Source organism: Ambystoma mexicanum, chromosome 7q, assembly GCF_040938575.1.
Source record: "Ambystoma mexicanum isolate Mex_15411 chromosome 7q, UKY_AmexF1_1, whole genome shotgun sequence".
In the NCBI taxonomy this organism is placed as follows: Eukaryota; Metazoa; Chordata; class Amphibia; order Caudata; family Ambystomatidae; genus Ambystoma; species Ambystoma mexicanum.
Window position 1 is genome coordinate 595,385,777 of NC_090941.1, and position 13,072 is coordinate 595,398,848.

Below are 13,072 nucleotides of genomic sequence, written 5' to 3' on the forward strand. Positions count from 1 at the left end.
TGCAATGTCTTGACGCACTACCGTTTGACTTGTTTAAACAATTAAAGAACCTTTGATATGGGTCCGGACATTAACCACCTTGTTTAATTCTATCACTCTTAGTAACAATCATCCAAAATCTTTGCGAACAGCAGAACACGTCCCAAATTTTAAAAAGGATGGTCAGCATGACAAGTCTAATTATCGCCCCATACGGTTGCTAACGGTGCCAGTGCTTCCGTGTCCCCACTCCCATAGAGTCCAATAGGACTCTGTGGGTATGGGGACTTACAATTTGCTGGCGCCTGACTTCCCGGGCCGCCGGACTCGTAATGAGCCAGTGGCACTGGAAAGTCAGGTGCTGGTAAAATATTACGAGTCCAGCGTCAACCCAACGGTAGCACCAGCAGGGTTACCGCCAGACCCGTAATGAGGCCTTATGTCTTGCCACTGGAAATCATTGCCATTAATACAGTTAGCATTTAACTGTGATTCAAAAGAGCAAGTGAAATACTGACTACTTGGGAGTACAATTGAACGACACAGGAAACTGGAATAACTAGTTTGCTAAATCTGATCTCATTCTAAAGGGGGGTTCAAGTGCCATGTTAAACTTAGAAAAAAAGCATAGTGGAAGAGGCGTTGGCTCAAAATTGGAAGTATATAGGGCCCAGGTCCAGCATCCCTCTATGACTTCGGATTATGGGGGCATGTTAGAATTGATAGTCTGGTTCCTAATGAAAACAAATTCTACAAGAATGTATTATCTTTACCACAGGCGCACCAAACACAGCTCTTGAATTTGAAATGGGGGTGTTGGGTGTGGACTATGCTAATATAATCAGGCCAGTACTGCTATGGCTGTAACTGTGGAGCAGTAATGACCTGTGTGTATGGTTTTCTCGCGTGAAAATGGCCATTAAATCGATTGGGGTGGGTAACCTGTGGGATAGGCCAGAAGAAATAGATCATCTTGATATGATATGATTTGATATGACATTTATAACGTGCCTGTACATATGTTTTTCTAGGCACGACAAGACAAGGGAGGGGGGAACAAAGGGAGAACAAAACAATGATCTTACTAGGCCTTGTGTCATTCAGATTGTGCAAGTGTAGGGATGGGGGAGTGGAGTAGTGCCAGGGGTGGAGGGGAAGGGAAAAGTGCATGTAACTCAATAAGTGCAGCCAGCGGATGGCTTATAAGTGCAGAGAGAAAGGACTGTAGGGTTGCAGGTATAGACCCTTAAGTGCTGGGGGAGCCTAGAGGGAGTGTGAGGGCAACTGGACATTCAGGCGCCTGGGCCCAAGTTCAGAGGGTAGCCAGGTGACCAGTACGCGGAGCAGTCAGACATCAGCAGGAGAGAGGAAGAGAGAACGGGAAAGCGAAAAGGAAGGGTTTGATTTGCTTCCGGAACCGAGGTGGTTCTGCTCAATTTTGAGAGAGGCAGGGAGGCTGTTCCAGAGGGATGCTCCAGCCGAGGATCAAGATCTGCCCCCCACTCTCTGCTTGGAGAAGCGCCTGACCCTCAGAGTTGGAGTTGGATTAGGGGAGAGCTCGAGAAGGAAGATGTTAAGGAAGAAAAAGCTGGAAGTAGTACAGTCCCCAGCCCCAGGAAGCCTTTTGGATGATGCGAAGAGTCTTGAACTTGATCCTTGCAGACACATCTATCTGGTTATTATTATTTAACCAGGACACCTGTGCAATATTTCTTTCGATTGTTCAGGTTATGCTGTGCAATGTTTCAACGTGTGTCTGTTTTATTTGTTTTATGGGATCCGTGTTAAACAGCTGTAATGTATCCTTAATGTTGTGATATTTTTATTTGTAGGTTTCGATTACTCTGTTTTTGCGTTGACACAGTTCAGTCCAAACGAGTAAATCAAAGAAGCACCTCGATGGGAGAGTGCCAGGTGTTTTATATTGTCATATTTCAACGTTGTTTTCTTGCCTCAAAGTTACAACGTCTTGTTGACTCTTGGTTTATTTATATGTGCAGTGATTTCATTATTCACTGTGTGTAGCCTTTACGTTTTGCCGTTGTATTTTATTACTGTTTGTCTTTTTATTTGCACCTTTGGTTTATGGATTCTTTATTTATGAGCTTCTTGTTTAGTCCACACTGTGACCATGACTCATTTATGCTTTATTCCCTCCACGAATTTGGCGTTTCAGCAGCAGTATACTTGCAACGTTTCTTCCATGTTATGTTACTGTAGCAACATGTGTAATGCTATCAATCTGAACAGTATGCCAAGATGGCCGTTGCACATTACTTTACGCTTTAAGGTCCTTTCCTCTAACCCTGGCCCTGCTTTGCGCCATGCATCTTGACGTTTGTATTAGCTTGGAATCCTGACTTTTGTATCATGTGCCGGTAAGCAGTGCGTCTTTTGAACATTTCGTAAAACATCATCCAGCATGCATCATTCAATCTTAGCATAGCATTTAAATGTTTTAATGCTGCTTTGTACATTGTGGTGTGAATTTGATGCTGAGAAAGTTAAACACCATGGTGCAGGCCTTTAAATCTTCACCGCCTGGCTATATAATGCAACACATCTTACCGTCTGAGATCGATGCTGCTGTAATGCTGTTGCTTTCCCCTCCTGTGTTACCTTCCTTGTTCTGCTTGCCTCTTGTAGTCTCAGTCGCCGGCTTTAGCTATACCGCAGCCTCTTCATCTTACCGATCATACCATTGTTTTGTTTCTTCATTTACCAGCCTTTCGTTTGCATCCTCATTCACATCACTGTTGCTGTTGCTCTGTTTGATTAACGTCCTGTTTTTCTGGTTCAGCTCATTCCTCAGCTATCTGTTCAGGGTCTTCTTGTGACCCTTTCTCCACTTTATTTTGTTTCCTTGTCATTTTGTTATGACCTCCTCCTTACGTCACTGCTCATTCTGCTTTCCATTGTCCCAATATCTCTCATTCTTTTCTTCTTTGACCAGCCACCTGTGCAGGCCATTTCCTTTCAGCCTCCTCTGCAGGCCACCATTCCTTCATTAATCTTTGTCATTCAGGCGCTTTATTTTCCTTTTACACGTGTGGATCCGTGATCTCCTCATCGCCAATTGTTATATACTTCATGCATTCAACTATAATTAATTTGTCACCATCAAATTATCACAGGAGACGGTCTTCATGACTGTACTTCTTTATTCCTATTCTCCAACTGTCTCCCCTTCTGCCTTTCCCATTCCATTCCTTCCCCAAATTCTACCCAGACTACATTCCACGTTCTACTCAGCCACAACAACAGTGAGCCATTGAATAGATTTCAGAGCTAGAGAGATACGATCCCTGGGCATGAGTCCAGGGACACATCTCATAGTCCTGTTCTGGACAAGTTGTAAAGGTTGAAGAGTAGAGGCAGGCCGAGTTACAAAGAGGCTGTTGCAGTAGACCAGCTTAGAGAGGACCAGGGCTCTGGAGACAGTGAGCTTCTGGGGGAAAGTGAGAAAAGGAAGAATACATCTGAGGAGGTGTATCTGATAGTTGGACTTCTTAGAGACATTGGAGATGTGAGGAGAGAAGGAGAGGGTGGAGTCGAAGATGACACCAAGGTTTTTAGCCTCACAGATAGGAGCTGGAAGAGGGCCCAGAGTGGGCAGCTAGAGAAAGAGAGGAAAGGAGGGAGCAGGTGTCCCAATGAGGAGGCTCTCAGTCTTACTGGCAATAAGTCATAGATCATTGGTGGCACACCATTCCTGAATATTGGCTAGGCAGTCTGGTATGAGAGAAGGAGCATTGGTGACTGTGTGGAGCCTGAAAGAGATGGGTGTCAGCCGCATAACACTGATAATTGGAGCAGAAAGTAGTGATGCGTTGGGCAAGATGTGCCAGTTAGTGGTTGAAAAGCCAGGGAGAAAGGTTAGGGGAACACCACAAGTAGAGCGAGAGATAGAAAAGAGGACAGACCCCATTCGGACCTGAGAGGGTCAGACAGTGAGAAAGGCGGTCAGCCAGGCCAGGGCCTGTTCAGTGATGCCCAGGTTGTCATGGAGGTGACTTGAGCAGGACTGTATCAAAAGCGGAGGATAGATCAAGGAGAATGATGACAGAAGGAAGATTGGAGTCAAGATTAGAGAGCAGGTTTTCACGGGTGCTCAGTAGAGAAGTTTCCATGCTTCTGGCATCTCTGAAGCCAGACTGGTGGTTGTGGAGACAACCAAAATATTCAGTATGAAGATTAATCTAGGATATGGCCAGCTTTTCCAGGAGTTACAGTGGATGAACTTTTTTTTAAACTAACCTGTACAAATAGATCTTCATTGCAGTTAATCTTTGTAATGTTCTACAATTTTATGGTGAACGCATCGAAATAAATCTTATGATGATGATAAACATGTTTACTTCCCCATTAACAATAACTAAATCTTCATCTAATAAGTGTATTAGTGGTGGAGCATGGGCGTTGACCAAGCACATGTTTTACTGGTTCAATTAGTGGTGGAGCATGGGCGTTGACCAAGCACATGTTTTACTGGTTCAATAGAGAAAAATAAGGCAAACATCTGAAGGTAAAAAGAAAGTTCATTGAACAATTTCACCTGCTTTTTAGTGATATATCATAAATCAATTGCATTGGTCTGGAAAAGTCATGTTGGAATAGATGGTATGTCCTCCAAATGCAGGTGCTTGCACAATGCCTTCAGTGTAAGCCAAAGAATGCATCCACATCTCTTGTGTGTTATTTTGGTGGTTCTCGAATACATTTGCCAAACAGATCTTACAGTTCTAAGAATGGATGTTACCAGTCTTGCACATGGCATTGTCATGTAGCCGATCATTGACATGCGGTGAAGTCATGTTTCTCATTTTGTTTGTAACATGTTTCATTTCATACTAAATTATTGCAGGTGCCATATTTTTGTTGGGACTGTTTTTAGTTAATTTGTTTAAAGGTGTTTTTCTGTCAGTCATGATAACCCAAGAGCGAGGCGGCTGCACAGAGACATGGACAACCAGAAGAGGAGTCCTATGGCACACTAAAGGCCTGGAGAAATGTCAATTATGCCAGAAGGCCTATAGCACTTCGTTTAACCAGTGTTTTTTTTTTTATTCTTGGAGTTTGCTATAACTTTTATTGTGATGTATTCGTACATTTTTTACTTACGAAATGTTCCACCTGGCTATATTTCCAGGATTAAGTATTGACAGGTTTTGCAAATGTGTGTGTTTTAGTTAAGGCCAAGACCAAAGCTACACCTAGTTTTTCACCCCAAACACCCCCCAAAGATCCCATTAAATCGCGAGCAAAATGGAATAGCATACCGAGGGGAAATGAACCTTGCTGTTGGAAGCAATAAGGGTACATTATAGCTCTGCATTTTGGAGAATAATATTCCAGGGTTGTCTTTATAATAAGGTATCACTAGAACGCAGAATCGTTGAGGATAGATGGTTTAATCACTACAACTCATTATATCAAGAAACACGTTCATTTCAAATATTAAGTGGAAATGGCATATACAGGGGGAGGGTTATACTCGAGCATTTGCATTTAACTCTTGAGGAGATCTAGTTAGTGGTCAATTGTCAGAGAAGTGGAAAGGTACTAGAGGTGAACAAAAAAACGGTAGACATCTATATGGAAGATGCTGGTATTTGGGCACCTTTTTTTACTCGCCATTTTTAATGCTATTGGTTGCCTCAACAATACCTATCTCCTGAACTAACACAGGCCCTGACATCAAAGGAGCACACCAGGGTGCTGCATACCAAAGGGACCTTTAATCAAGAATTGAAGAGGGTGGGTTTAGAGTAGACAGGGAGAGATCTGTACACTTATCATATCAAGGATTCAACCCGCTTGTTTCTCTCTCTCTCTCTCTCTCTCGCTATCTCCTTGTCCCCTCAACTTCCTCAAGTTTGGTTGTGATGTCAGAAGGGCAAAGTCCACTCATTTCAAGATCTGTCCAATTTACCTTTAAAAGAAGGGGTCTCACAATACTTCTTTGATTCATTCTGGAAAACATTCTGGACCTCTTTTGGGAGGGTTGCACTTTCCAAACTTCTCAAACACTTTAGTGAAGAAGGAGCAGTCCAAGGAAGAGGAAAACTCTGCCCTCTACCCACCCCATGGGCAAATTTGGTGTGTCTCTTTCTGTGGACCAGGACCTGCCACTCACCAGCATCTCCAAAGGCTGTGAGAGCAGACCCTAAACGGACTCATCCTGTCCTCGGGTCCCTTGATTGAGTCTCACAGCATCTGTGGGACCAGATCAGTAGAGAATCTCCATTCTGCCGCCTCAAAGCCAGTCGAACTGCCGTCAAAGCCGAGCTCAATGCCAATGATGCTAAGGGATCCCACAAAAAAAAGAAAAAAAATACTGGTGCTACTTTCTGGTACTCTTCCTAAAATTAAAATTACAGTGCTTGCCTCTCGAGCCCACTCGACGCTGCATCATGCCCTTGCTGAGCCATTCACCTGCTAGGCTGTATAATCAACTGCTCAACACTGGGACCCGACTCAAACCTCTGGAGAGTAACTTGCCGACTCAAACTAGGGGTTACTCCATGACGCAATCTGACTCCCGCTAGAACTGCATCTTTGCAGAATCACACACCGGAGCAACAAGATCACTATTTCAAACCATCACAATCCTATGACTTGAACAGGTGGAGTGTCACTCATCAACCCTCCCCGGTGGTTACAACCCAACTTGACTCGGTCCGATCTTGAACAGATCTTGATGAGTGCCCCAATCAAACCTGCTCTACGCCTGTGTGCCACTTGGGCCCACACAATCCAACGTACCTGAACTGAGCTCAATCACTTGCATTACTGCGCAAAACTAGGTCTGACACTGTTGACTGGCCAAAGACTCGAAATAAGGCACTATCGACCAATAACTTCCCCCTTGGTTCAGTTTGGGCCCAAGAAACTGTTTACATTGCTTGTGCACCTTTTTCATCCAAAGACATATCTTTTGTTGTGGTTACTGTTTTGCCTATCACAACTGTATTCAAGCTCAGAGTGCTACATTATTCTAACTGTTGCATCTTCTCTGTGCTTTGCACAGCGTGAGGTTTTCATGTTCGTTTTCTTGCAGATGGTGTGTTTGATTAAAGTATATATATTTGTATAGAACCTTGATTGGACATTCCCTTTATTTTGGACTGTGTTACTGTGTTGTTTGGGTTACTACGGGATCACATTGACACCCATCTTAAGAGCACTGCCTTCCCTCTGCCCACATTAACACAAAAGGCGACAGAGGTGTATCTCTTAACTGTGCCTGTTTTACTTTTATGATTCTGTTGGCTCTTGTTTTGTAGAAGTGTGAGGGCAGAGTGGGCATTTTAGCATCTGCTCATCCTTGTACTCTTGCAGGGCGGAATCCAATGTGTCACGCTGGTGGCATCACTTGGGATTTTAGACAGACTTTACCTGCAGCTCAGCCACCCAAAATAAAAGTGTGCCGTTAATGTAAGTGTACACTGTCAAGGTATTTTTACAGCCATGGAACTTTAACATTAACATTGTGAAGACCTTGAAAGCATCTTGCATGCACTCTAGCAAGAGAGGAGACTCCCTGATGGCTGTACAGTTAGCAAAGGTGAACAGTTAAAAAACCTCCAACCTTTTGAAGACACAGGGGAGTGTAGGGTACTGCAGTGAGATGGAGACTCCAGCCCATGCACCTAGGGGTGGAAACATCTGGAGAGAGGGAAAGTGATGGCATTCCTCCCACAGGGCAGGCATTGCGGTCTCCCAAGGGTCACAAACCTCCAGCAAGTCGCAAACATCTGCCAGATCCCACGTGTCAGCCAGGTGCCAAACCTCTTTTAGGCCCCCAGAATACATCTCACTGTGGATGACTATGATAGGCTCTGCCACCTGGAAGAAAGGAGGGTAATCCTGACTGAAAATGAAACATTGGGGAGAGTCTGCTTTAGCAGAGCAGAAGCAGCAGGTTGCTGGAACAGTAGCTGTAAAGAAGCAAAGAGACTATGTGATACTGTGCAAGATGGAGCTTTAGGCTCAGAAGGAGGCTAGCAAAGCTTTCAGTAAGGAGGGGAGTGTCTCCAGTTGTAGTTCGTCAGGAAAGCCTAGGCACCACCTCCCCAAGAACTGAGTGCAACCTTATGATGAGGGGAGAGATATTTTTGACTGAGTGAGCTAAGAAGGCCCACTTTCAGCTTCATCTCCTTAGAGGCATTCTTTCTTTCCTCGCCTTTCACCAGAAGGTCAATGTCTCCAGAGCACTGGTCCTCTCCCGGCTGGACTACTGAACCAGCCTCTTCCTTAATCTGCCTCTTTCCTCCCTTCGCCCCCTTCAACTAATACAGAATAGGGCTGCAAGACTTGTTCTTGACCTCAAGTCCAGGGACCACATCTATCCAGCCCTAAAATCTCTCCACTGTATCCCAGTGGCTACAAGGATCAAATTCAAGACCCTGTTGCATAATCTACAAGGCTGTTTGGGTCCTGGAACCCCACTATCTTCAACTCTCTCTCCCCAAATACCTCCCTACTCGTGACCTGTGCTCTTCAGCTCAAACTCTCTGGTGGTCAAATGCTTCTTGAAACCGAGAGTGGGGGCCAGGTTTCTCTCCTCAGCTGGCACCTCTCTCTGCAACAGCCTTCCTGCCCCTCTCATACATGAGCCAGACCTCCTTAAGTTCCCGGAAACATCTCAAAATGTTTCTCAACCTCCTTCCCTCTCACCCTCCCCTGCTAATCAGCCCCTGCTGCTGAGACTGGTGGCCTGGTCCTCATGAGTTTCAGAGGTTCCCGAGCCTTCTGTCCCGTCGACACCAGCACCCTAAGCACTTCCCTCTGGACCCCTCCTGGACAGAGGTTGCACCCTCCTGCACTTAGCAAGTGCCCCCGTCCCCTCTTGGCACGTCCCCACCTAGGCCCACTGCAGGACTTGACCTAGATCTCCCCCTTCACTCTCCCCTGCACATACTTGGCCGAATGCCACAAGGTCTAGTAGGACCTTTATTGTTTGATTACTTACTGTTTTTTACTATTGTTTATTACTTACCTGTTCCCACCCCTTTTGCCTTGTGGCGCCTTGAAATATCATTGGGTTGTATAAGCACCTAACAAATGCACAATAAATGCATACAAATATAGGTCTTTTTATTCCAAAATGAAGGCTGCAGTCCTCATGAAGTTCTACAAAATCCCAGAATAGTCCCACATGAGCTTTAGACAGCTCACCAAAAAAAGAGAGTCAAACCACTGAAGCATTTACACTCAGTCTCTAAAATATCTGAGCGGTTGGGTCACAGGTAACACAGTTGACACATTTAAGGGCATGTTTAATATGATTGCATGTGAGAGTATCCTTAAACAATGTGAGGTGTACATACACTAGCAATTATTAGGCAAGACTATCCCATACCTTAGGGAGCTTGCAAAGGACAGCCTACAGGTTTGTGGTTGTGAAGGGGGATGAGAATAGTAAATTCAAGGAAAGTAATGACAACGGTTCACGCCCTCATCCTACAAACACCTAAGTGGAAATTCCAGTCACCTGCATCTTCCACTCCCACAGAAAGGAAGAATGAAGGCATCCCTAACTCTGGGCACACACATTCACAGCACCACAGGGCTGCCTTGTGTGCAAAGACTGGAGACATAGGAAGAGGGAGCCTGCCTGCAAGAGTACACAGCAACTGGTGGTAGACCATGCTACTCTCATTGAAGAGGAGGCAAAAGAGTTTGTAAATGTGGGTATCTTAGATGATAAATTCCCACTAGGGCAGGGGCTGGTTGAATGTACCCTAGTATAACTGATTGGAAAAGGTAGTGGGTCTCCAGCAGAAGGCCTAGTTCCTGCTAATACAGCAGTCTTCTTGGACCATGTGTTCATAAATAGGAACAGAGCTCCAGCACTTTGTAATACTGCTGCGATTATCTCTGATGTCTGAGAACGGCTGGTGTGCAAGGACCAGATAATCCCTGGTCCTCTCAATCTAGTTCAGGGATTTTATGGTTTTAGCCGATACCCTCTGGCTATCATCAGGTTTAGCTGGAAGGAAGAAACCTCACAGCTCTGCGTTGCTGTAAAATATACCATTCCAGTAAACTGTCTATTAGGAAATTATAAACTTGATGCTGAAATCATTTCAGCGATCACACAATCTAGGTCTAAGGAAGCAGCCCGAAAAAATAGCCCTGGTTCCCAGGGACGCAGGGGCTCTTCCAGCTGGAGTTGGCAATAGAATGGTGCTGCCAGTGCCACTCAGCCAAGATGCAGATTCCACAGAGGTACCTTCTCCTGCAGGAGAATGGCTAGTGGCCACTCACATCTATACTGTAGAGGCATCAGACTCTCGGAGCTCAAGGTTGCCCACAGTCGAAGAACCAGAACCTGAGGTTGAGGACACCGTAGCTTTAGACCGCAAGGGTCTCCCAGAAGTGTCCTTAGATGGGGCCCAAATCAGGATGACCTCTGCCAAGCAACGCGTGACTTTCCATCTTTGACAGATGTACGTCAGCAGGCAGAGAAGCAAGCCCAGGGGTAAGCCACTGGGATGCTCACAGTGTACTAGGATACTGGTCTCCTGGCAAGCCCATTTGGTACCACAGGATGCACCTTCTGGGCTTGGTTCATGACATTCCATTGGCAGGTCACCTAGGAATAACTAAGACAGACTGTCTGGCCATTTCTACTGCCCCAGATGTGGGCAAAAATCAAAGAATTAGTCTGTTCCTGCCACACATGACAAACATCTGGCACCCTGGCAGAATCACCACAGTCCCCATAATTGCACTAGCTGTGATTTGGCTGCCTTTTGGGAGCATACGTATGGACATTGCACATCCTTTGGATCCCCCAAACCTCCTCGGGAAACCGGTATGTTTTGTTAGTGGTAGATCATGCCGCCCAGTACTCTGAGGTTGTACCTTTCAGGAGCATAAAAGCCCCTATGGTGGCAAAGGGCCTCATTGGAATATTCTCTCATGTAGTGTTCCCTAAGGATGTTATGTCTGTCAGGGAATCCAACTTCATGTCTGCAAAAATTAAGGCTATGTGGGATGAGTTTGGAGTAACCTACAAGTTCTCCACAGACTTTCACCCACAAACCAACTGGCTTGTTGAGCAGTTCAATAAGACCCCAAAATGAATGATAGGTGGTTTGGAAGAGCCACTCATAAGAAAGTGGCAAATTCTCCTGCAATGCCTCCTATTCTCCTACCGGGAGGTGCCATAGAACAATGTTACGATCAGTGCCTTTGTGGTCCTGTTTGGCAATCCTGTTAGAGGTCCTGTATGCTTGATATGAGAAGGATGGGAGGGCAATTCCTGAACTCATTCCCACAATATAGTGGACTATGTGCTTGGTCTTGGGTTCAAAATGGCCAAGTACAGAGAGGAGAGCATCCAGAACCTGAAGGCCAGCCAGGAGCACATGAAGCGCTGGCATGACCAGAAGGCCACTGTGACTGAGTACATGGCAGGCCAGATGGACTGGATAATGTAACTAGTTTAGCCTAGTGCCTGGCATGACAAGTGGACAGGGCCCTATGTGGTGCTGGAAAAAATAAGTGATGTTAACCACATCATTGACACTGAGGCTATAAGGCAGACATATCAGGTCTTACATGTCAACTGGTTGAAGCCCCATTACAGCCGGGATGACTTAGTGATGGCTCTGGTCAGCGATGTCAAAACTGTGGATGAGGCTGATCCACTCCTATCAAGGTGGAAGTCTCTAAGAGATTTGTGTTATTGAGCCAACCCACAGCCCCCTGGCTAGCCCAGTGATACTGGTCGCTAACACGTTCTTTAGCAGGAAAACAAAAGTTTTGAATGTGTGGATTCCATGGGGCTAAACCATATCGCAAATACAGATGCACACCCCATCCCTAGGGCAGATTAACTGATTGACAGGTTAGGTGCTGCAAAGTTCATGAGTATCTTTGACCTCACAGTGGGGTGCTACCAGATCTGTCTGACTGACCAAGCAAGAGAGAGAGTCCACCATCCTTCAGAAGGGCACTACCAGCTCACTGTCATGACTTTTGGATTCAAAAATGCACTTGCCGCCTTTCAGAGGATGGTACACCAGGTGCTTTACACACTGGAAGACTTCAGCATCACCTATTTAGATGATGTTACAGTATTCATCCACACCTGGGAAGGCCACCTATCCCATCTCCAACAGGTGCTCAAAGCCATGCAGAAGGCTGGATTATCGAGTGCCAGATAACAGAGGGACTTTGACTTACTTAGGACACCAAGTGGGTGGCAGTAAGACACAGCCTCTCCAGGTCAAAATCAAAACAGTGGTAGATTGGGACATCCCCACCACCCACTCTCAACTGAGAGCCCTGAAAGGCCTCACGTGTTATTAGAGCCCTTTAATTAAGAGTTATGGGACTCTGCCCACTAATTCAATTATGTGATATTAAAGACACTCCTGAAGAAGGCCATCTGGAACCATGCCTGCCAATCCTCCTTCCAGAGCTTTAAGAATGGTCTTTGCCAGGACCCAGTTATAAAGATTCCAGATTTTGGGCCATAACCCTCCTGGGATTGCACATGGGCATTCAACACAAACCTGGTTCACAGCACCCCAATGTAGATGACCTCAGTCGATATTTTCCCCATGAGTATGAGCCAGACCATTAGAAGGGTAAGTCTGAACTTTTTTGGCTTGTGGGTACGTGATGAATTGCCATCTGACAATGGTGTCAGGCACTGGCTTGTTTGAGTTTAATTAATTAATACAATGATGCAGGTAATTCCATCTCTGTTGATCAGATTCCCATTTCAAAAGCTCCATGCCATAAACAAAGTGTACACCTGTGCACTGCTGCATCAGTAGCTGATTGCAGTGCCTGCCTTACAGTGGCACACAGCATGATCAGGTCATAGGTGCCCTTTTGACAGCTGAAGTGACAGCCAAAGTCACTGGAGCACAGTGGTGGAATTTAAATATGTACCATGCTGGTGGCAGATTAAACACTAAATATAAGCTATGCCTGAGTTAAGGCATGGTGCATGGCACTGCTCGTAATCATTGCAGCCACATCAAATTTTATATCACACATGTATAAACACCTGTGAGCCAGCTTAGCTGTGAAAGGTGATGTGCATTCTGGCCAGACAGGCTGGTCCTGC